Source organism: Bombina bombina, chromosome 5 (genome assembly GCF_027579735.1).
Source record: "Bombina bombina isolate aBomBom1 chromosome 5, aBomBom1.pri, whole genome shotgun sequence".
NCBI classification, from domain to species: Eukaryota; Metazoa; Chordata; class Amphibia; order Anura; family Bombinatoridae; genus Bombina; species Bombina bombina.
In genome coordinates this window covers 118356102-118377593 of record NC_069503.1, presented here as the reverse complement: position 1 = coordinate 118377593, position 21492 = coordinate 118356102, and the positions used below count along the sequence as shown (strand labels likewise).

The following is a 21492-nucleotide window of genomic DNA, read 5'->3' as shown; positions in this document are numbered from 1 at the left end:
AAGCCTTTTAGAAAATCAAAGCCAGCTCCTAAGTCCACATGAAGGTGCGGCCTTCATTCCAGCTCAGCTGGTAGGGGGCTGATTACGTTTTTTCAAAGGAATTTGGATCAATTCCGTTCACAATCTTTGGATTCAGAATATTGTTTCAGAAGGGTACAGAATTGGCTTCAAGATAAGGCCTCCTGCAAAGAGATTTTTTCTTTCCCGTGTCCCAGTAAATCCAGCGAAGGCTCAAGCATATCTGAAATGTGTTTCAGATCTAGAGTTGGCTGGAGTAATTATGCCAGTTCCAGTTCTGGAACAGGGGCTGGGGTTTTATTCAAATCTCTTCATTGTACCAAAGAAGGAGAATTCCTTCAGACCAGTTCTGGATCTAAAAATATTGAATCGTTATGTAAGGATACCAACATTCAAAATGGTAACTGTAAGGACTATCCTGCCTTTTGTTCAGCAAGGGCATTATATGTCTACAATAGATTTACAGGATGCATATCTGCATATTCCGATTCATCCAGATCACTATCAGTTTCTGAGATTCTCGTTCCTAGACAAGCATTACCAGTTTGTGGCTCTGCCATTTGGCCTAGCAACAGCTCCAAGAATTTTTACAAAGGTTCTCGGTGCCCTTCTGTCTGTAATGAGAGAACAGGGTATTGTGGTATTTCCTTATTTGGACGATATCTTGGTACTTGCTCAGTCTTCACATTTAGCAGAATCTCATACGAATCGACTTGTGTTGTTTCTTCAAGATCATGGTTGGAGGATCAATTTACTAAAAAGTTCATTGATTCCTCAGACAAGGGTAACCTTTTTGGGTTTCCAGATAGATTCAGTGTCCATGACTCTATCTTTGACAGACAAGAGACGTCTAAAATTGATATCAGCTTGTCGAAACCTTCAGTCACAATCATTCCCTTCGGTAGCCTTATGCATGGAAATTCTAGGTCTTATGACTGCTGCATCGGAAGCGATCCCCTTTGCTCGTTTTCACATGCGACCTCTTCAGCTCTGTATGCTGAACCAGTGGTGCAGGGATTACACAAAGATATCTCAATTAATATCTTTAAAACCGATTGTACGACACTCTCTGACGTGGTGGACAGATCACCATCGTTTAGTTCTGGGGGCTTCTTTTGTTCTTCCGACCTGGACTGTAATCTCAACAGATGCAAGTCTTACAGGTTGGGGAGCTGTGTGGGGGTCTCTGACGGCACAAGGGGTTTGGGAATCTCAGGAGGTGAGATTACCGATCAATATTTTGGAACTCCGTGCAATTTTCAGAGCTCTTCAGTCTTGGCCTCTTCTAAAGAGAGAATCGTTCATTTGTTTTCAGACAGACAATGTCACATCTGTGGCATACATCAATCATCAAGGAGGGACTCACAGCCCTCTGGCTATGAAAGAAGTATCTTGAATTCTGGTTTGGGCGGAATCCAGCTCCTGTCTAGTTTCTGCGGTTCATATCCCAGGTATAGACAATTGGGAAGCGGTTTATCTCAGTCGCCAAACGTTGCATCCGGGCGAATGGTCTCTTCACCCAGAGGTATTTCTTCAGATTGTCCAAATGTGGGGACTTCCAGAAATAGATCTGATGGCCTCTCATCTAAACGAGAAACTTCCCAGGTATCTGTCCAGATCCAGGGATCCTCAAGCGGAAGCAGTGGATGCATTGTCACTTCCTTGGAAGTATCATCCTGCTTATATCTTTCCGCCTCTAGTTCTTCTTCCAAGAGTGATCTCCAAGATTCTGAAGGAATGCTCGTTTGTTCTGCTGGTAGCTCCAGCATGGCCTCACAGGTTTTGGTATGCGGATCTTGTCCGGATGGCCTCTTGCCAACCGTGGACTCTTCCGTTAAGACCAGACCTTCTGTCGCAAGGTCCTTTTTTCCATCAGGATCTCAAATCCTTAAATTTAAAGGTATGGAGATTGAACGCTTGATTCTTAGTCAAAGAGGTTTCTCTGACTCTGTGATTAATACTATGTTACAGGCTCGTAAATCTGTATCTAGGGAGATATATTATAGAGTCTGGAAGACTTATATTTCTTGGTGTCTTTCTCATCATTTTTCCTGGCATTCTTTTAGAATTCCGAGAATTTTACAGTTTCTTCAGGATGGTTTGGAGAAAGGTTTGTCTGCAAGTTCCTTGAAAGGACAAATCTCTGCTCTTTCTGTTCTTTTTCACAGAAAGATTGCTAATCTTCCTGATATTCATTGTTTTGTACAAGCTTTGGTTCGTATAAAACCTGTCATTAAGTCAATTTCTCCTCCTTGGAGTTTGAATTTGGTTCTGGGGGCTCTTCAAGCTCCTCCGTTTGAACCTATGCATTCATTGGACATTAAATTACTTTCTTGGAAAGTTTTGTTCCTTTTGGCCATCTCTTCTGCCAGAAGAGTTTCTGAATTATCTGCTCTTTCTTGTGAGTCTCCTTTTCTGATTTTTCATCAGGATAAGGCGGTGTTGCGAACTTCTTTTGAATTTTTACCTAAGGTTGTGAATTCCAACAACATTAGTAGAGAAATTGTGGTTCCTTCATTATGTCCTAATCCTAAGAATTCTAAGGAGAAATCATTGCATTCTTTGGATGTAGTTAGAGCTTTGAAATATTATGTTGAAGCTACTAAGAATTTCCAAAAGACTTCTAGTCTATTTGTTATCTTTTCCGGTTCTAGGAAAGGTCAGAAGGCCTCTGCCATTTCTTTGGCATCTTGGTTGAAATCTTTAATTCATCATGCTTATGTCGAGTCGGGTAAAACTCCGCCTCAAAGGATTACAGCTCATTCTACTAGGTCAGTTTCTACTTCCTGGGCGTTTAGGAATGAAGCTTCGGTTGATCAGATTTGCAAAGCAGCAACTTGGTCTTCTTTGCATACTTTTACTAAATTCTACCATTTTTATGTGTTTTCTTCTTCTGAAGCTGTTTTTGGTAGAAAAGTACTTCAGGCAGCCGTTTCAGTTTGAATCTTCTGCTTATGTTTTCAGTTTTTTTCATTATAAAATTTTAACTTTATTTTGGGTGTGGATTATTTTTCAGCGGAATTGGCTGTCTTTATTTTATCCCTCCCTCTCTAGTGACTCTTGCGTGGAAAGATCCACATCTTGGGTAGTCATTATCCCATACGTCACTAGCTCATGGACTCTTGCTAATTACATGAAAGAAAACATAATTTATGTAAGAACTTACCTGATAAATTCATTTCTTTCATATTAGCAAGAGTCCATGAGGCCCACCCTTTTTGTGGTGGTTATGATTTTTTTTTGTATAAAGCACAATTATTCCAATTCCTTATTTTTTATGCTTTCGCACTTTTTTCTTATCACCCCACTTCTTGGCTATTCGTTAAACTGATTTGTGGGTGTGGTGAGGGGTGTATTTGTAGGCATTTTGAGGTTTGGGAAACTTTGCCCCTCCTGGTAGTAATGTATATCCCATACGTCACTAGCTCATGGACTCTTGCTAATATGAAATTATGTTTTTGCTGTCTCTCTCTCTCCCCTTTCTTTTGCTCTCTCTCTCCCCCCTCTCTTTTGCTAGCTCTCTCCCCCCTCTCTTTTGCTGGCTCTCTTCCCCCCTCTCTTTTGCTGGCTCTCTCCCCTCTGTCTTTTGCTGGCTCTCTCCCCCCTCTCTTTTGCTGTCTCTCTCTCCCCTCTCTTTTGCTGTCTCTCTCCCCCTCTCTCTTTTGCTGTCTCTCTCCCCCTCTCTCTTTTGCTGTATCTCTTCCCCTCTTTCTTTTGCTTTCTCTCTCCCTCTCTCTTTTGCTGTCTCTCTCCCCTTCTCTTTCTCCCCTTCTCTTTTGCTGTCTCTCTCTCCCCATCTCTTTTGCTGTCTCTCTCTCCCCTCTTTTGCTGTCTCTCTCCCCCTCTCTTTTACTGTCTCTCTCCCCCTCTCTCTTTTGCTGTCTCTCTCCCTCTCTGTCTTTTGCTGTCTCTCTCCCCCTCTCTCTTTTGCTGTCTCTCTCCCCCTCTCTCTATCCCCCCTCTTCTGCTCTCTCTATCCCCCCTCTCTGTCTCTAGACTCTTAGCAGCTGGAGCCGGCCCAACCCACATCACGCTCAGCCACACTCATGTCACGCCCGTCCAACCATGCCCATGTTGTGCCCGGCCACGCCCACGATGCACCCACCCGGTCACGCCCACTCTGCATCCGCCCGGCCACGCCCACTCCATCACGCCAGGTTAGTTGGAAGGCCAGGTGTGTTTGTCCTCACGCGCAGTCTCTACTGCGCATGACAGCTTCGGACAAACACACTTGGCCTTTTATTATATAGGATGAGAAAATATTGTTATGTATTTTGTTATGATAAAGATAAATGATTTTACTTCATATAAGAAACTGATTTTATGTAAAACAAAAACTCAACTGTACTTATTTAATTTGTTTTCTATATGTTTCATGCTGTGCTGATGAATTTATTGTTAGTTCTTTGATTCAAAAAGCTAATTTAATACTTAATGATTTATAGCAGTTTTCAAGCTTGAGGAGGTCTGTCCAATACTACATTTGTGGGGGTTGCTTTGCTCCTGTTATCCAATGAGCAACAGATTTTTAAGTATCAGCCAATTAGAATCTTGTATTTCCCTATAGGTTTATAATTAACTGTAGAGCTTAGATAAACCATTTTCATTTAATATTAGTGTGAAGCTGCTATTTGCTCCAGTAATAAATATCACTCAGCTTATGGCCCTGTTGTATCAGTCTCATCACATTTACTGATCTAATCATAAATATCTTGTGATCTGCATATTATTTTATTTCTAATGAGGTTATTTTATAATACATTTCTTATTTCTATTAGCTGCACCTGTTTATCATCAGAACGTTTATCCCACTGATCTGTGACTGATTCTTGTTGTTAGTAAAGACCTTAGTAAGTGTATTCTGCACCTTCAGCTGCTGCTGTTTATGTCACGTGATCACAGACTTAAAGGGACAGTGTCCTGTAAATTTGGTTTTCACTTAAAAGAACAAGAACTGCAAATGTTTTTCATCATTTAAATAAATAATACAATTTTAAACAACTTTCCAATTTACTTCTTCTTATGATATTTGCTTAATTCGCTAGATATCTTTTATTGAAGCAGCAGCAATGCACTACTGGGAGCTAGCTGAGCACATAAGGTGAGCCAATGACAAGAGGCTTGTATGTGCCACTAATCAGCAGCTAGCGTACCATAGTGCATTATATGCTTTGTCACAAAGGTCCCCAAGGGAATAAAGCAGATTTGATAATAGAAGTAAATTAGAAAGTTGTTTTAATTTGATTAATAAAAGTGTAATTGTGACCTTGCTGTCCCTTTAATGTGTTTCTAATGATTGTTTTACCGGTGTATAAAATAGTATAAAGTGTATGGGAAATTTCACCTTTAGGTTTAGTTTTTATGTAAAATAACTGTTTGCTGTCTGTAATTTATTTTCATTATTAAATTGTACAAAGCCTTTTAAATGACCTGAGGCAGCGGCTCCTACTTAGCATATGCAGGAGTTCACATTATATAATAATATGAGTCTGTTATTGGCTGATAGCTGTCACATGGTACAGGTGCAGAACTGCATTTATCAGAAAACAATCTATTGCTCTTTGTAAATTAAAGGGCCACTGTAAGTAAATATTTTCTATGCCTGTTACTAACTAACTACCCCAAATACGCTTTTTATCAATAGCATTTCATTAACATATCTCTACCGTATATCAGAAATCTTGTCTGCAAATTTAATTGTTTTCCAAACCCACTCCATGGGTATCCTTTGCTCTGTACCAATCCGTTTACAATACCTAGGTTTCAAAATGGCGCTTTAAACACAAAGTTATTAGTTTAAGTATTTTGAACATGCAGTGCTGAAAGTAGTGGGCAGGATAACGTGACATCATCGGCGAATAAAAGATATAACTTTTAGAACGTTATGAAACTTCGTTTTGGAGAAAATATAGGTCAGTAGGTTTTAATTAATGTTTATTAACTTTAATGTGTTAGTTGTTTATCTTAAAAATTATAACAGAAAGTAATCCTTTAATAGTAAATGTTATTGCATTGTGTTTTTATTATGCATCTGTTGTTTTTGTAATTCTATATGTTATGGTCCTTTTAAATGGACTGAACTTGTTGAAAAAAACATCTCATCATATTATCACTCTATGTAAACACAAACACTTCCTTTTCTTTTCTATATCTAAGATAGCAATTGAAATGAACATTTTAGTGCCTCTCTCTCATACCCAATTGCAGTGTGATTTAAGACAACACAGTATTGACCAAGAGAAGTTAAAGGACGGGGGGTGGAGCACATGACAAATACAAAATGTCTGACAGTGAGAATTAGTAGGAAGTAAAATACCAATACTGCAGTATCCAATTTAACTTATATTTAAACAAATTATATTTAACATTTATTTCAGGAGAAAATATTGTTTCATATAAATGACAGAAAATAAAGATTATAATATATTTGTAAAGTTGTGATATAGCCCCACTCATAAATAGATTTTCTACCATTATGTTGTATAGATCTGGGAAGATTCATATTTAAAGTGATAGTAAACACCCAACATGTTGTTGTTTGATAAAATAGATCATCCCTTTATTTACTATTCCCTAGTTTTGCATAACCAACACTGTTATAGAAATATACTTTTTACCTCTGCAATTACCTTGTATCTAAGCTTCTGCAGACTGCCTCCTTATCTCAGATCTTTTGACAGACTTGCATTTCAGGCAATTTTTTGCTGACTCTTAAATACTCCACGTGCATGAGCACAATGTTATTTATATGAAACACATGAACTAACACCCTCTAGCTGTGAAAAAATGTAAAATGCATTTAGATAAGAGGCAGCCTTCTAGGGCTTAGAAATTAGCATATGAGCCTCATAGGATTAGCTTTCAACTAAGAATACCAAGAGAACAAAGCAAATTTGATGATAAAAGTAAATTAGAAAGTTGTTTAAAATTACATGCCCTATCTGAATCATGAAAGATTAATTTGGACTTTAATATCCCTTTAAGGGGCAATTATAACACACACAGTGTTCACTCTACTAAATGTTTGTGCTGAATCAATAGCACATATGTAATAACCTAATCAGCTGATCTGTATCACATGAATAGTTAAGTGTGCCTATAATTATACCATACGTACAGTTAATCAGAACCATTATTTATTATATCTGTCTAAACCATTTAATATACTTTTTACAGACACGGCCAGAGCACTGAGAGATATCAGGTATTGATGTAACTGGAGTGAATAAGGGAACCTTCTTCCTGAGCACAGACATTGGAGCCTGTTATCAACATGAACTCATATGTGTTAGGTGAGTAAAATAGATATTATGCTGATTTTAGAATAGATCACTCATTAAACAAATATAAACTATTATATTTATATCTGCATTGTTTAAGTACATTTGTGTCAGTGATGTTATAAAGAGGGAGCAACCCCCATTGGGATGAGGGTCAGGGCAAAATGTAAAAGAAAAAATAACATTTAGACAAAATATTCAATTTCCTCATATAGCAGTTTTAGGAATGGGAATAAATGCAAACAGCATAGCCCTCTGAGCATAAAGAATGCAAGAGGCATATAGGAAGTGGGGTAAAATAAAACCACATTTTTTGGTGCATGATGCAAAATGAAGTAGAAACATTTTTTTTGGTGCCAACAAACATCCGTAAATGACGCAACTTGCCTCATGACCGACGCAACTTCATGCCAAACAACCTGGCATCAAAAAAGACGCAGGAAATGACAAACTTGCATCATCATAGACGCACATTCGCGACAAAAAATTCTTGCGCCCAGAATGACACAATAAATTACAGCATTTTGCGACCTCACAAGCCTAATTTTGCCTTCGAAATTAAAGAGAAACAAGTCAATTTGAAAAAGACTATACCCCAGGTAAGAAAATAAACTTCCTAAAACATGATTCCCATACTGAAACTGATAGTCTGCAGAGGGAAATATACATACAGGTGAAACTCTAAAAATTAGAATATCATGCAAAAGTTCATTTATTTTACTAATGCAACTTAAAAGGTGAAACTAATATATGAGATAGACTCATTACATGCAAAGCAAGATAATTCAAGCCGTGATTTGTCATAATTGTGATGATTATGGCTTACAGCTCATGAAAACCCCAAATCCACAATCTCAAATTTGAATATTACATGTAATCAATAAAACAAGGATTGTACATAGCACAATATCAGACCTCTGAAAAGTATAAGCATGCATACTGTATGTACTCAGTACTTGGTTTGGGCCCCTTTTGCAGCAATTACTGCCTCAATGCGGTGTGGCATGGAAGCTATCAGTCTGTGGCACTGCTGAAGTGTTATGGAAGACTGGGATGCTTCAATAGTGGCCTTCAGCTCTTCTACATTGTTCGGTCTCATGTCTCTCATCTTTCTCTTGGCAATGTCCCATAGATTCTCTATGGGGTTCAGGTCAGACGAGTTTGCTGGCCAATCAAGCACAGTAATCCCACGGTCATTGAACAAGGTTTTGGTGCTTTTGGCAGTGTGGACAGGTGCCAAGTCCTGCTGGAAAATGAAGTCAGCATCCCCATAGAGCTTGTCTGTGGAAGGAAGCATGAAGTGCTCCAAAATCTCCTGGTAGATGGCTGCGTTGACCCTGGACTTAATGATGCACAGTGGACCAACACCGGCAGATGACATGGCTCACCAAATCAACACAGACTGTGGAAACTTCACACTGGACTTCAAGCATCTTGCAGTGTGTGCCTCTCCATTCTTCCTCCATACTCTGGGTCCTTGGTTTTCCAATGAGATGCAAAATTTGCTCTCATCAGAAAAGAGAACTTTGGACCACTGAGCAACAGACCAGGTCTGTTTTTCTTTAGCCCAGGTAAGACGCTTCTGACGTTGTTTGTTGTTCAGGAGTGGCTTGACAAGTGGAATACGACATTTGAAGCCCATGTCCAGGATCCGTCTGTGTGTGTTGGCTCTTGATGCACTGACTTCAGCCTCAGTCCACTACTTGTGAAAGTCCCCAACACTTTTGAATGGCCTTTTCCTGACAATCCTCTCCAGGCTGCGGTCATCCCTGCTGCTTGTGCACCTTTTTCTTCCACACTTTTCCCTTCCACATAACTTTCTATTAATGTGCTTTGATACAGCACTTTGGGAACATCCAACTTCTTTTGCAATTACCTTTTGAGACGTTCCCTCCTTATGGAGGGTGTCGATGGATTTCTGCACAACTGTCAGGTCAGCAGTCTTTCCCATGATTGTGATTCCTACTGAACCAGACTGAGAGACCATTTAAAGGCTCAGGAACCCTTTGCAGGTGTTATGGCTTAATTAGCTGATTAGAATGGGACACTTTGAGCCTAGAATATTGCACCTTTTCACAATATTCTAATTTTCTGAGATTGTGGATTTGGGGTTTTCATGAGCTGTAAGCCATAACCATCACAATTATGACAAATCACGACTTGAACTATCTTGCTTTGCATGTAATGAGTCTATCTCATATATTAGTTTCACCTTTTAAGTTGCATTAGTGAAATAAATTAACTTTTGCACGATATTCTAATTTTTTGACTTTCACCTGTAGACCTGACTCATTGCAAATAGAAGTAACATACTTATATTTAAAACTTTATATTAATACATAAAGCGGCAAACCATAGCTGAGAGTGTCTTAAATAATTATACATACTTATGAAAGATACCCATCCACATATAGCAGGTAGCCAAAACCGTACTGAAAACTATCAGCAGAGGTAGTTTTCAAATCAAGCACAAACTTACTTCACCACCTCCATAGGAGGCAAAGTTTGTAAAACTGAGTTGTGGGTGTGGTGGGAGGTGTATTTATAGGCATTTTGAGGTTTGGGAAACTTTGCCCCTCCTGGTAGGAATGTATTTCCTATACGTCACTAGCTCATGAACTCTTGCCAATTACATGAAAGAAAATACTACTCCCCCCTCTGTCCTTTTAGACCGATCATGTCCAACAACTGGCTAACCTTGCCCTCAGACTTCTGAACTTAGAACACCTGCAACTCCAACTTCCCCTGCCCTGACCTCGCTTATGGAACACCCATAACTACACTTAAATGACTACCTTGTTCCCAGTGAGTGTTCCCCACCCCAGAACCCCCACTGATTTGTCTGCTTAATTTTGCAGTAAATATTATTAAACTAATAAAGTTTTTGGCTGTTTATATAAATTAAACAACCACAGCTGAAAGCTTAAAAGTATTGTAAAATCACTGCTTCTTACCCTCTGAAAACATCTCACACTGATTAATAGTCTGTGATAATTAAGACATCATGTTCTCACCTAACTTGTTGAGCATGAGCCATGCAGCACTGTATGTGCAGTTGCTTGTGCAATGTTAAATGAGGATGGTGGGTGCCACCTCTCTTGCCCAGAATACAGATGTACTTGTTACCTGGCTGAGAACATTATGCAACATTCTTTGTCGTCATTTTTTTAATTTGTGATTTGCAGGTAAATATATTTAAAAATAAACACAAAATGGAAGATATTTTGTTGCGTATAGAAGAATATGATTTTTTTATTGAGATTAATTATATTCTAATAAATAAATATTGTTATTTTTCTTTATTTCATTTCTTTTTATGTAGACAAACACACGAATAGTTCATATCCATCCGTCACTACAGGAAGCATCAGAATGATACCACAGACTCCAACAGTTTTAGACACTAATGAATACTCACAAACATTGGGGAAATCACAGCAGATATTTAAAGGAGATGGTGAATTGGCAGGAACTGGGCAGCAATCATTATGTACAGAGAGTAATTTAGTCATCAAACAAGAAGACAAGAATTATGCCTTATCTAGTGAAATGATTATCCCTGAGGATAAGCCACAAACATTTACTGGGTTTTCAAAAAAATTTAAAGAAGAGAAAAGTCTACAGTCTAGCCAAATGATTCATACAAAGGAGAGGCATTTCAAATGTACAGAATGTGAGAAAAGCTTTAGATATAAGTCTCATCTCCTAGAACACCACAAAATTCACACAGGTGAGAAGCCACACACATGTACTGAGTGTGACAAATGTTTTATACAAATGACAAAACTTATAGCTCATGAAAGGACCCACACAGGGGAGAAATCATTTAGCTGTACAGAATGTGGAAAAAGTTTTACACAAATGAATAATCTGAAAACTCATAAAAAGAATCACACAGGAGGAAAACTTTTCACATGTACAGAGTGTGGAAAAGGTTTTACACGAATGGATCATCTGAAAACTCATGAAAGGATTCACACAAGAGAAAAGCCTTTCACATGTACAGAGTGTGGAAAAAGTTTTACAGGAAAGAGTGATCTGAAAAAACATGAAAGGATTCACACAGGAGAAAAGCCTTTCACATGTACAGAGTGTGGAAAAAGTTTTACAGGAAAGAGTGATCTGAATAAACATGAAAGGATTCACACAGGAGAAAAGCCTTTCACATGTAAAGAGTGTGGAAAAAGTTTTACACGAATGGGTAGTCTGAAAACTCATGAAAGGATTCACACAGGAGAAAAGCCTTTCACATGTACAGAGTGTGGAAAAAGTTTTACAGGAAAGAGTAGTCTGAGAAAACATGAAAGGATTCACACAGGAGAAAAGCCTTTCACATGTACAGAGTGTGGAAAAAGTTTTACACAGAGGGATAATCTGAAAACTCATGAAAGGATTCACACAGGAGAAAAGACTTTCACATGTACAGAGTGTGGAAAAAGTTTTACAGAAAATAGTAGTTTGAGAAAACATGAAAGGATTCACACAGAAGAAAAGCCTTTCACATGTACAGAGTGTGGAAAAAGTTTTACACAAATGGATCGTCTGAAAACTCATGAAAGGATTCACACAGGAAAAAAGCCTTTCACATGTACAGAGTGTGGAAAAGGTTTTACAGGAAAGAGTGATCTGAATAAACATGAAAGGATTCACACAGGAGAAAAGCCTTTCACATGTACAGAGTGTGGAAAAAGTTTTACAGGAAAGAGTAATCTGAGAAAACATGAAAGGATTCACACAGGAGAAAAGCCTTTTACATGTACAGAGTGTGGAAAAAGTTTTACACAGATGGATAGTCTGAAAACTCATGAAAGGATTCACACAGGAGAAAAGCCTTTCACATGTACAGAGTGTGGAAAAAGTTTTACAGGAAAGAGTAGTCTGAGAAAACATGAAAGGATTCACACAGGAGAAAAGCCTTTCACTTGTACAGAGTGTGGAAAAAGTTTTGCACAAATGGATAGTCTGAAAATTCATGAAAGGAGTCACACAGGGGAAAAGCCTTTCACATGTACAGAGTGTGGAAAAAGTTTTACATACATGAATTGTCTGACAAATCATGAAAGGATTCACACAGGGGAAAAGCCTTACACATGTACAGAGTGTGGAAAAAGTTTTACAGAAAATAGTAGTCTGAGAAAACATGAAAGGATTCACACAGGAGAAAAGCCTTTCATATGTACAGAGTGTGGAAAAAGTTTTACAGAAATGATTAATCTGAAAAAGCATGAAAGGATTCACAAGGGAAGAAACCTTTCACATGTTTAGAAAGTGGAAAAAGTTTTTTTATTGAAATCCGGTATCACAAAACACCAAATATTTACACACAAATAAACTTTACAAACTCACTAAATAGAAGCATCAAAAATGATATTATTGTAAATAATACTTTCTAAATCCCAGTTATAAAAGCCCCAGATTGGAAGTGCTCTCCTGCTGTCCTTTGTTCCTCTATATATCACCTCAGTTTCTCTCATATCAATGCGATAGAATACAAACACCACACAGGAATATACAGATTTGTCCTCCTACTGACCATTTTACACAACCATTCACCACCAAAGCACCCCAGTGTTGTTTATTAATATGCCAGTGTTAGGAGTTGTATGTTTAGTTCACATAGGGGAGGAAATAATTACATTGACAGAATAAAGGAGTCTTTATATGAATAGAGCTTTAGAAACTTAAATAAACAAGATCAGTCACAAATGATTGACATCTGGGAGATATATTTAATGTGCACATCATGTGGATAAACCCTATCTTATAGCAATAGATGTTTAGCATTGTACATGTTATATACCAGAGGAATTACTGAGGGGAAACTGATTTTATTTCATGAGACACAATATCAGTGACATACATCATCATAATCAGTTTAATTTAAATGGCTACTATAACTAAAGGGGAACATTCTATATCTGATAAATCCCTTTGTATCAAGAGCACAAGTGTTAGGTATATTTATACCATTGTGTGCATATATCATGTAATGCTCCTTTTGACTATATAATGATGTAATGGTTTTTCCTGCAAATAAAAAGTGATTGTAATCCAGACCAGTATTTTGTGTTTTTTGTATAATTAAAAACACAATATCACAGAATAATTTGGAAAACATCATCAAATACAGAAGCCAAATCTGGCAATGAAAGTTAAATGCTGATAATTCAGAGCAGCAATTTTTCCCAACTTTCCAATTTACTTCTGTTATCTAATTTGCTTTGTTCTTTTAGTATAATTTGTGAAAGAGTAAACCTAGGAGGCTGATATGAGCTTAGGGGCATGCACGTGTTTTTAGCACTTTGTACAGCAGTGTTTGTAACTGTATAACAATGCTATATATGTTGTTGCAAACTCTGCTGTCTGAAGACACGTGCATGCTCATGAGTTCACATAGGGTTACTCTTTAACAAAGGATACTAAGAGAACTAAGCACAAATTATAATATAATTATATTGGAAAGTTGTTGGAAATGTCATGTTCTTTCCAATACATTTAAGTTTAATTTTCACTTTACTGTCCCTTTAGCAGTACTTAAAACAATATCAAATTAACACCCCAACCTACACCAACCCAGATTATTAATTACCAGCAAGACTTTATACACAGACATTATCTGTACTTAAATTGATAGGAAATTACATTTCATGATTCAGATAGAATTTGTAATTTTAAGACCCTTTTAATTTCACTTCTGTTATCAAATTTACTTTTTTCTTTTGATATCCTTTGCTGAAAAAGAATATGTACATATTCCCAGCAGCAGGACTGTACTACTGGGAGCTGACTGCTGATAGGTGGCTACATACATTTGCCTCTTGTCATTGGCCTACAATATATGATCTGCTAGCTCCCAGTATTACAGTGCTGCTCTAGAGCTGACGTTGCAGGAGATAAACACATAGTTATATAAAAGAATAAATAAATAGGGGGCGCCCTTGGGCTAATGGAAATCAGTGATATAGTTATTATAACACTCTGTAACAAAGGTGAACAACTGAATACAATAAACAGGATGATATAATAAAATAAAAATATTTAAGTCCCATATAGTGAGAGGGTGTGTGGCCATGTGGGCTTCTGTTACATCATATCCTTTACAGGTTGTTGTTTTTATCTACTATAAACCTGATATCTGGTGCTTCTTATACTGTGATATCGCATCCTGAACCATTACAGTTTGAGCCACACCGGAGGCCGTCTGCTGGGTGACAGTTAGATTCCAGCCTGCTCCATTTGCACCAAGAGGGGTGCATCATCAAATGTGAGTGCACATTTCTCATATATCATCTTACAACAGTATACACAGTGCTAGGCCATGTGGTGCTTCTGTTTCTTTGTATCATCTACATAGTTATATACAATCAGTGGTAAAATAATAAACTGATCTCATTTATTACAGCATTTTTGCACCTTTAAATGACTTTAAATAATAACAGATAATTAATAAAATTATATTCTAGGTAATCATTATCTTATTAAATTTGTCACAATGTTATCTTCATTAAACAAGGATTCACAACAAGATAGCACAAAGCGAGATCTGATTAAAGGGACACTCAAGTCAAAATTAAACTTTCATTATTCAGATAGAGCAGCAATTTTAAACAACTTTCCAATTTAATTCCATTAGCAAAATGTGCACAGTCTTTTTATATTTAAACTTTTTAAATCACCAACTCCTACTGAGCATGTGCAAGACTTCACAGAATAAGTATGTACTATCAATGTGGGATATATAGCTATTTGTAGGGAGAGAGAGTATGTATTCTATAGGGTTAAGTGAATGGAAGGATGTGCTGATCAGTGTTTGCAGCTGTCAGTTTAGGAGAATGAAAGTTGTGTGGGAGACTATCTACCTATAAATGAGGAAATGAGATTGGGGTGTGTGGGGTAAGGGATGGGGTGGGTGGGAAACTATCTTCCAGAGGATACCTGATTGCAGAGGCCAGTGGGACAGCTGAAGTATTCAGTTCTGTGAATTTAAAGTATAATACATATAATCCCATTCTATGGAGTAAAATTACTTTTCAGCGTTAGCTGTCAATAAAGCAGAATCAAACTTATGATGTGACTTCTTAGTAGTTAGTTTATTCCAAAGATGATCTAAAACTAAGAAGGCTTTACGTATATTTTTCACAGGATTTCTACCAAGCATAAAGCCAGATTGAGCAATATGAATCAAGAGGTTTAAATTTTTTTTTTCAATTTCTTTACAATGTTTTACATTAAAAGTTTGTAATATTTTCTTACTAAGTAGAAGGATCTAAAAGATGAAGGGGATTCCGGGTCTTTCTTAAGATTAAAAGTTATAGTAGAGGATGGAAAATATAAAGATTTTAAATCCTGTTCAAAGTAGTATTTATTTTATTAAGGTACGTATAAAGACATCTGGCATCATTTGTAGTTGCTTAATATGTTCTACCTCTTTAAAAGGGTGACTAAGATAACTTCCCTTTAAAGTGTTATCCACATGATATCAATTTTATCAAAATTAATTTTGTATCCTGAGAACAAACTGTATTCCTGAATAACTTCTAAAATAAAGGGATACTATTCTGAGTGCCACTCAGAAAGATCATTAAATTGTCAGTGTAAAAACACTACATTCTAACCCCTTATATGGATACTTTTCATTATCTGTCATAGATAAATAGCTAATGGCTCTATATGAATATTGGAGAGGAAAGGAGAGAGTGGACACCCTTGTCTTGTCCCTTTCAATAAAAATATTCTTTTAGGAAGGGCAAGTCTATTAGTCAATAAATTTGAAAAGGGATTTTTCTATAAGTGTAGAAAATTGCAGAAGTGGCCTTTAAATAAAAAATGATCTCAAGTAGAATAAACATAATCCCATTCTATGGAGTTGAATGCCTTTTTAGCCTCGGTTGTCAATAGAGCAGAATCGACCTTATGATGTGATTTATTTGTAGTTGGTTTATTCCAATGATGATCTAAAACTAAAAAGTCTTTACGTATATTTTTCACAGGATTTCTACCCACCATAAACCCAGATTGAGAAATATGAATCAAGAGGTTTCATTTTTTTTCAATCTCTTTGCAATGTTATACATTAAAAGTTTGTATTATTTTTTTATTAAGTAGAAGGGTCCATAAGATAAAGGGGATTACGGGTCTTTCTCTTAAAAATTAAAGTTATAGTAGAGGATGGAAAATATAAAGATTTTAAATCCTGTTCACAGTTGTTAGAGGTCCTCTCCTCTCAGGGCCAGGATACTACTTAACACTAATCAGTATTCACCCGGAGTATAGAGTATGTTTACACCTTTTATAGTTGAAAGAGAATGCTGCAATATTTTAGCATTAGGAATTTCCCATGGCAATCATTCTCTAGTGTATTATCAAACTACTCAAAATAAAGAGATTAAGGACACACCTTAGCTAGAAATTTATAACAACTATACAGATAAATATGAGTTTTGGAACTGGAATACTTATGATAGTACTGATATATTATCTACTTACCAAGGCTCCTATTGGATCCGTGTTACTAAAGCATATGCAATTTCCTTTCTTAACTTGTATGGTATCTGCTATTTGGGTTTTGTAATTCCAAGTGTTTGACAGTGAAAGGAATTATCTTACCATAAAGATGTCTTTACCTTTAAAAAAAATGTAGTTTTTAACTACAACACTTGTATATACAGCACAATACAATATAACACAAAATAATACAATATAAATAAGCATCAATCAGTGATTACTCAGCTCCAGTGATATCTATGTCTATCTACAGTATAAATACAGTATATCTATGTATGTGGGACTTTAACCCTTACATTTGGTGGGACTGTCATCCCCATGATAGCAAGACTCTAAACTGAGGAGGGACTCCAACCCTCTCATAATATTAAATGGCCAGACCTCTTGGCTCCAATTCACAGAAGGGAAGCAGGATAGAATCTCTCTACTTACCCCGCGTGAATCCCAGTTGCTAATGCCAGACCTGTTTTAAGGTCCTCTTGTCAGGGTGCCAGGAATCAGACTGAGACGAGAAGTGCAAAAATAATCACACCTTTATTAATAACAAAAAATAATAAAAAGTCCACAAGTCAAATAACAAGCCAGGAGTCAAAACCAGAGCTGGTAGTCAGACGAGCCGAGTCAGGAGCCAAAGCGAATAGTCAGACGAGCCGGAATCAGGAACAAGGAAAACAGCAGAGTCAGGAACAAGCCAGGGATCAGGAACCAGGAAGGACGTCAGGCAGCCAGGTAATACACAGGAACTCTCACAAACAGGTCTGAGACAACGCAAAGGCAAAGCATACTGAACAGAGGCCCTTTAAATAATAAGTGATGACATCACAATTCTGAGACTGCATCCTGTTTCACATGGATGATGCACACCAGTCTGGCCATAAAAGGAAGTGCAGGAAGTGAGCAGCATCCCCCACAATCCATCATAGTCAGGAAGAGAGGTGAGTAAAATTGCTGCCAGCAGCACATGGCAAAGACAACAGGGAAAAAACCCTGACACCTCTAAGGGCAGGGATACCAATTATCACTAAACAGTATTCACCTGAATCTGAATAATCCACCATACAAGGCCTTGGATAGCAAAATCAGACATGCACACATAATATAGTCCTAGTCTGCTCTGTTTATAATTAACAGTGCTGTGGTTACATACACCTAGATTTAGAGTTTTGCGACCAAAGGGGTGCGTTAGCTACCCATGTTTTTTTTCTAGCACTGCTTCTAAACAACGCTGGTATTTAGAGTTCTCTGAAGGGCTGCGTTAGGCTCCAAAAAGGGAGCGTACAGGCATATTTACCGCCACTTCAACTCTCAATACCAGCGTTGCTTACGGTAGCGGCTAGCTAGAAAAACGTGCTCGTGCACTATTGCCCCATAGGAAACAATGGGGCAGTTTGGGCTGAAAAAAAACCTAACACCTGCAAAAAAGCAGCGTTCAGCTCCTAACGCAGCCCCATTTTTTCCTATGGGGAAACACTTTCTAAGTCTGCACCTAACACCCTAACATGAACCCCGAGTCTAAACACCCCTAACCTTACACTTATTAACCCCTAATTTGCCGCCCCCGACATCGCTGATACCTGCATTTTATTATTAACCCCTAATCTTCCGCTCTGGACACCGCCGCAACCTACATTATCCCTATGTACCCCAAATCTGCTGCCCCTAACATCGCCGACACCTACATAATATTTATTAACCCCTAATCTGCCCCCCCCCCCAACGTCGCCACTACCTTACCTACACTTATTAACCCCTAATCTGCCGACCGGACCTCGCCGCTACTCTAATAAATGTATTAACCTCTAAAGCTAAGTCTAACCCTAGCACCCCCCTAAGTTAAATATAATTTTAATCTAACGAAATAAATTAAATATTATTAACTAAAGTCTTCCTATTTAAAGCTAAATACTTACTATTTAAAGCTAAATACTTACCTGTAAAATAAACCCTAATATAGCTACAATATAACGAATAATTATATTGTAGCTATTTTAGGATTTATATTTATTTTACAGGCAACTTTGTATTTATTTAAACTAGGTACAATAGCTATTAAATAGTTATTTACTATTTAATAGCTACCTAGTTAAAATAATTACAAAATTACCTGTAAAATAAATCCTAACCTAAGTTACAATTAAACCTAACACTACACTATCAATAAATAAATCAATTAACTACAATTACCTACAATTAAATAAACTAAACTAAATTACAAAAACCCCCCACTAAATTACAAAAAATAAAAAAAAGATTACAAGAATTTTAAGCTAATTACACGTACTCTAACCCCATAATAAAATAACAAAGCCCCCCAAAATAAAAATTTTCCCTACCCTAATTTAAATTTAAAAAGTTAACAGCTCTATTACCTTACCAGCCCTTAAAAGGGCTTTTTGCGGGGCATGCCCCAAAGAAATCAGCTCTTTTGTCTGTAAAAAAAAACACAATACACCCCCCAACATTACAACCCACCACCCACATACCCCTACTCTAACCCAAACCCCCCTTAAATAAACCTAACACTACCCCCCTGAAGATCTCCCTACCTTGAGCCGTGTTCACCCAGCCGGGCACCGATGGACCAAAAGAGCCATCTTCTTCCAGCCAACGCGGATCCATCCTTCTTCCATGACGCCTACTCGCCGAATGAAGGTTCCTTTAAATGACGTCATCCAAGATGGCGTCCCTAGAATTCCTATTGGCTGATAGGATTCTATCAGCCAATCGGAATTAAGGTAGGAAAAATCTGATTGGCTGATTGAATCAGCCAATCAGATTCAAGTTCAATCGGATTGGCTGATCCAATCAGCCAATCAGATTGAGCTTGCATGAAATCACCTTTTTATTCTCTTTTTCACTTAACCAACTCTTTTGTCACAACACATTAGTTATATAGACTAGAGACACAATATTTCACAATGTGATGCTGTGAAATCACCTTTTTATTCTCTTTTTCACTTAACCAACTCTTTTGTCACAACACATTAGTTATATAGACTAGAGACAATATTACACAATGTGATGCTGTGAAATCACCTTTTATTCTCTTTTTCACTTAACCAACTCTTTTGTCACAACACATTAGTTATATAGACTAGAGACACAATATTACACAATGTGATGCTGTGAAATCACCTTTTTTATTCTCTTTTTCACTTAGCTAACTCTTTTGTCACAACACATTAGTTCTATAGACTAGAGACGCAATATTACACAATGTGATGCTGTGAAATCACCTTTTATTCTCTTTTTCACTTAACCAACTCTTTTGTCACAACACATTAGTTATATAGACTAGAGACACAATATTACACAATGTGATGCTGTGAAATCACCTTTTATTCTCTTTTTCATTTAGCCAACTCTTTTGTCACAACACATTAGTTATATAGACTAGAGACACAATATTACACAATGTGATGCTGTGATATCACCTTTTATTCTCTTTTTCACTTAACCAACTCTTTTGTCACAACACATTAGTTATATAGTCTAGAGACACAATATTACACAATGTGATGCTGTGAAATCACCTTTTATTCTCTTTTTCACTTAACTAACTCTTTTGTCACAACACATTAGTTATATAGACTAGAGACGCAATATTACACATTGTGATGCTGTGAAATCACCTCTTATTCTCTTTTTCACTTAACCAACTCTATTGTCACAACACATTAGTTATATAGACTACAGACACAATATTACACAATGTAATGCTGTGAAATCACCTTTTATTCTCTTTTTCACTTAACCAACTCTTTTGTCACAACACATTAGTTATATAGACTAGAGACACAATATTACACAATGTGATGCTATGAAATCACCTTTTATTCTCTTTTTCACTTAACCAACTCTTTTGTCACAACACATTAGTTATATAGACTAGAGACACAATATTACACAATGTGATGCTGTGAAATCACCTTTTATTCTCTTTCACTTAACCAACTCTTTTGTCACAACACATTAGTTATATAGACTAAAGACACAATATTACACAATGTGATGCTGTGAAATCACCTTTTATTCTATTTTTCACTTAGCCAACTCTTTTGTCACAACACATTAGTTATATAGACTAGAGACACAATATTACACAATGTGATGCTGTGAAATCACCTTTTATTCTCTTTTTCACTTAACCAACTCTTTTGTCACAACACATTAGTTATATAGACTAGAGACACAATATTACACAATGTGATGCTGTGAAATCACCTTTTATTCTCTTTTTCACTTAACCAACTCTTTTGTCACAACACATTAGTTATATAGACTAGAGACACAATATTACACAATGTGATGCTGTGAAATCACCTTTTATTCTCTTTTTCCCTTAACCAACTCTTTTGTCACAACACATTAGTTATATAGACTAGAGACACAATATTACACAATGTGATGCTGTGAAATCACCTTTTATTCTCTTTTTCACTTAACCAACTCTTTTGTCACAACACATTAGTTCTATAGACTAGAGACACAATATTACACAATGTGATGCTGTGAAATCACCTTTTATTCTCTTTTTCACTTAGCCAACTCTTTTGTCACAACACATTAGTTATATAGACTAGAGACATAATATTACACAATGTGATGCTGTGAAATCACCTTTTATTCTCTTTTTCACTTAACCAACTCTTTTGTCACAACACATTAGTTATATAGACTAGAGACACAA

At 36.9% G+C, this 21492-nt stretch overlaps 1 pseudogene; it reads left to right on the top strand.

The window, feature by feature from the left end:
- The first annotated feature begins 7193 nt into the window (after positions 1-7193).
- The window catches only part of LOC128660051 (zinc finger protein 850-like), a 106047-nt pseudogene continuing 91748 nt past the window's right edge, over positions 7194-21492 (top strand).